The sequence below is a fragment of the Schistocerca nitens genome, chromosome 6 (genome assembly GCF_023898315.1).
Source record: "Schistocerca nitens isolate TAMUIC-IGC-003100 chromosome 6, iqSchNite1.1, whole genome shotgun sequence".
NCBI lineage: Eukaryota > Metazoa > Arthropoda > Insecta > Orthoptera > Acrididae > Schistocerca > Schistocerca nitens.
The window spans coordinates 649141615-649146668 of NC_064619.1; the positions used below are offsets into that span (position 1 = coordinate 649141615).

Genomic DNA, 5054 nt, shown 5'->3' on the forward strand with positions numbered 1-5054 from the left:
TGGTAACGAAGGTCCGATTTTACGAAATAGGTTCTCACAAGTAGCTCGTAGATTTCTTTAGTAGTAAAAGCTGGTGCATTGTCGTGGACGACGAGTAATCATCAGAGACAGGGTGTAGTCAGAAGGGCCGCAGGGGACTGTGACAGATCCGTTCTTTTTCTCTATACGCATAAACGAGCTGAAGGACGGGGTGAGCGGCAGTTATGTGACTGTTGGAAGGTACAGCATGACTTGGAATTTCTAATTGGCGTAATAAGGGCAACCTGTTCTAAATGTAGAAAAATGTAAGATAATGCAAATGAGTTACAAAAACAATCTAGTAATTTACCAATTAAACACTAGTGGTGTGCTGCTCGACTTAATCATGTCGATTAAACATCGAGGCTTAAACGTTGCGAAGAGATACGAAATGGAACGAGCACATAAGGTCGGCTACATGGAAGGTGAAGAGTCGACTTAGTATGTTGGGAGTACTATGGGAAAATCTAGGTTGTCTATAAAGGAGAGCGCGACAGGAAACTTGTGAAACAAATTCTTGATAGTTGCTCGAGTGTTTTGCATCCCCAACAGGTTGGAGTAAAGGCAGACACCGAAGCAATTCAGAGGTGTGCTGCTAGATTTGTTACGGTGGGTACAATAGACATGCGGGTATTATGGAAATTCCCCCTGAATTTAAATGGGAGGAGGAGGAGGAGATTAGTGTTTAACGTCCCGTCGACAACGAGGTCATTAGAGACGGAGCGCAAGCTCGGGTGAGGGAATGATGGGGAAGGAAATCGGCCGTGCCCTTCCAAAGGAACCATCCCGGCATTTGCCTGAAGCGATTTAGGGAAATCACGGAAAACCTAAATCAGGATGGCCGGAGACGGGATTGAACCGTCGTCCTCCAGAATGCGAGTCCAGTGTGCTAACCACTGCGCCACCTCGCTCGGTATTTAAATGGGAATCCCTGGAGGAAATACGACGTTCTTTTCGTGAAACGCCATTGAGAACGTTTACAGAACTGGCATTTGCGACAGAGAGCAGGACTATTCTACTGCTATCAACGTACATATCGCGTAAGGACCGCGAAGACAAACTAAGAGAAATTACTGCTCGTACGCAAACAAAGATAGCCATTTTTCCATCGTTCCATTTGCGGCCAGAGGAGAACGGGGAACGAATAGCAAAGGTACAAGGCACACTACTCCACACACTGCATGGTAACTTCCGAAGCATGTATATGGATGGAGATGTACAATAACGTATCAGGACTACAGACACCTGTAAGCAAACAAAAAATTACCTATCTTAATTTTTTCAAGCTAATACATCGTTCTCATTCCCCTTGTATCATATTGTCTATACTGTTGATCCTTCACGTTTCACTTGCATTTAGGGGAATATTCCTAAATAAATACTTTTAGGAAGGACTTCCAAACATTTAAACATGCACTAGGTGTTACCGTATAATTGCGATTACGCTTGCTAGGACTGTGACTGTATGGAATACTTATTTGTGTTTTTCTACTACCAGACACATTGATTTTATGTTTGATTTAACATACTGAAATGAGTTTCAAGCCTTTCTCTGTTCAGGCACTTGTGCATATAGATGTTACTTAACGATAAAATGTCTTTAAAAACTGTTACTGGTTTCTACATCTTAAGTTTGCTGCAACTACTTAAAGAAAATTTTACACCAGATGCGTTTCGCTTTTATTTACAAAGCATCGTATGTTGTCATTCTTTAAATGTGGATGCATACGTTTATACGTTGTTGATTGTTTTCGATTAAAAACAGTCTTTATTTATGAAATTGGCGTGCAGTTTACTTAAGCGGTTGCTGTCTCTTGTTCCCATCCTGATTTAGGTTTTCCGTGATTTCCCTAAATCGCTCCAGGCAAATGCCGGGATGGTTCCTTTGAAAGAGCACGGCCGACTTCCTTCCCCAATCCGATGAGACCGATGACCACGCTGTCTGGTCTCCTTCTCCAAAACAACCCAACCAATCTCTTGTTCACATAATGTGCAAACCAATCCTTCTTCCCTCTTCGTTAGCGGAGGCTGATGTCGAAAGAAACTTCGTTACACAAATACACTTGGCAGTGTTTGCCTATTTGCATTTTCTCGCCAATATAGCATAATATGTGAACGAGAGAGGAACACCGTAAGTAAACTGCACGCCAACTTTATAAATAGATGCTGTTTTTAATCTAAACTAAACGAAAACGTATGAAACTGTGTATCAATATTTGAGGAATGACAACTGAAGTTGTAAATAAAAGCGAAACTCGTCTGGTGTAAATTTCTCTTTAATTAGTTGGAGTAAGCTTAAGACTCAGAAACCAATAGTATTTGATTTTTACAGCTGCTGCGGAAGATGACGATGTTAACAAAAATGTTTCAATCTAAATTAATCTAAATACGCCCTTTTAACTACTTTACAGCAGGAGTGGCTATTACAGTATGTGTTAATATATTTCTCCTCTTCTGAGTCTACATTTTGTATGCTTTTCGTTTTGACCATCGTCAGTTACTTTTCTTCACAAATAGTGAAGCTCGTCTCTTACTTTTAGTGTCTTAGTTTCCAGCTCCCTACCATTTTACTGCGTTCCTTTACCCTACTACTACCTTTCCTAAGTTCGTCTTTAACCTCTTTGCTGGACACTACCTGTTCTGCAAATGTGATTTGCAAAAATCCTTCTCCGTCTCTGAAAGAAGTACAGAATCTGCCTCGAATCTTCGAATCTGTTATTTCTTCTACCTAACAATTTCCGTTATAAATTCCCACTTTTTTTTCCTTCTTCAAGGATGCTGTGCTGCTGTGTGAAAAGCATGGTACATAGAACGCAGCATTGTCTCACTCCTTTCTCAAATTCTACGTCATTTGCAGGTACTTCTAGTCATCTGTAGTCTGTTTCCCGTACAATTAGCAGGGCGTCTTTCGCTTCCTGTATTTCACCACTGATAACATCAGAGTTTCAAATAATGTATTACAGTCAACAGGCTAAAAGCAAAACAGTAACTACAAATACTAAAATCTGAACTTAATGCAATAGATTTAAGATACGCCAGCGTGAAAGAAACGACTACCAGACTGTCAGCATCCCGAAAATCTCTGAAGAAGCAATAGCCGATACTCATCCACACAATACAAAGCCTCCATATTCCATTAAGCGTATACTGTTTACATTTACGTAGAAACATTTGTGCAGTGAAATGAGCTCACCGGTAACAAATTAGTCACCCCTAGAGAAATCATTACAGTCATCATTTAATACAGTGTACCTCGGCCCCTGGATTTAATACCGACCTGCATCCTGTTATGAAGTGAGTCCACAATGTTGTGCAAGTACGGTAGGTCGCATGCAAGATAAATCACTCCCTCATGATTTGAGAGCGCAGTTCTAACAAACTGCGGGGATGGTGGCGGAGTTTTACCCGTTGTTCCAATACGTACCACAAAATTTATACGTTATAAAATCAGATGATTTTGCAGGCCACTCGAGATCTAATAGGGTGGGGAAACAGTCACACATTCTTATAGTTCGATGAAATTTGCTGTTGTCTAAAAAAAATAGGGGAATCAATAGGTTACTATCGTGCAGATGTTGACTGAAAGGCAAGATCTGATGGTTCGGAATGTTTAAACAAACATGCTGGTTCATCTCAGCGAGCAGGTCCAATTCGGGATAAGAAAAACATCCCCAAAACGTCACAGGCCCGCCTCCTGCTTCAAACTGACCTTGCACAGATTCAGCATGAAATGCTTCGGTACACTCTACGACGTGCATCATTTGCATATAGACAAAAACGTGATTCGTCAGACAAAATTACGTTCCACCAGTCAATTACTGTCCACGTTCTATGATTTGTAGCCTACTGAAGACGCGTAAGTTCATGAGCCTGTCTGAACAATGGCACCTTGCGAGGTGACCGATTCCAAATGTTCATTGCATGCAGTTCACGTGCAACCCTCTCTCACCGCAAGTTGGGATGTACCTTCCTTTACTGCGTGTAGCAATTGCTCTCTGATTTGAAGAGATTTTGGTTCACAGCCCATGAAAGGCATCTCCGGTTCCTTTGGGCCAGGATCTTTTGCCGACCACAATTCTGATGTGTTTTGTGATCGCGTGTGTTACACCACCGTTCGTACATATGATGTATAGGTCGCTGCTTCATACCCCGTATGGCCATGGGCACGGCGAAACACGAATTCTCCTTTCTGACACTTTGTCATCTCCTTCAATTTACCCATTTTTACGTACAATGTCCACCTGAAACATAAATGGCTCGCTGATCACCACCTTCTTACCCTCACGTAGAGGGAGTGGGCGCTCGGTTCAGCATGTGACTAGGTCGCTGTCAAAGCTTAGCGATTCATTTACGCGTGACTAATATTTTGTCCGGTGAACTTACGCTCAAATCAGTGTCTAATTAAGCAGTGTTGTAGTGAAATATTATGCAAAGCTCCGCCAGTATACGAACGAGATGAATGAAGTTTTGATACTCCAAAATTGTTAAATCTATAACTGACACACAAAAAGGCCAAAGGCCTTGCCGCAGTGGTAACACCGGTTCCCGTCAGTTCACCGAAGTTAAGTGCTGTCGGGCTGGGCTAGCACTTAGATGGGTGACCATCCGGTCTGCCGAGCGCTGTTGGCAAGCGGGGTGCACTCAGCCCTTGTGAGGCAAACTGAGGAGCTACTTGATTGAGAAGTCGCGGCTCCGGTATCGGAAACTGACATACCGCCGGGAGAGCGGTGTGCTGACCACATGCCCCTCCATATCCGCATCCAGTGACGCCTGTGGGCTCAGGATGACACGGCGACCAGTCGGTACCGTTGGGCCTTCATAGCCTGTTCGGAAGGAGACATGTAAAAAGTGTATCACAGGATTTTTGTTTGTTTGTTTTGGTTTTAGGGCGCAAAACTGCTATGGTCATTAGCGCTCGGTCCGTGACTTAGGAAACAGTAAAAACCGAAAATGGAAACCAGCAGAAATGGGAGCGAAACTCAAAAAATTGGAGAAACTAAAAGCAGAAGGAAGGCTTAAAAATCCACTACAGAAAG

At 42.7% G+C, this 5054-nt stretch overlaps 1 pseudogene; it reads left to right on the top strand.

Annotated features, from left to right (window-relative positions):
• The first annotated feature begins 4529 nt into the window (after positions 1 to 4529).
• On the top strand, positions 4530 to 4647 carry LOC126263768 (5S ribosomal RNA; annotated as a pseudogene).
• The last annotated feature ends 407 nt before the right edge of the window (positions 4648 to 5054 follow it).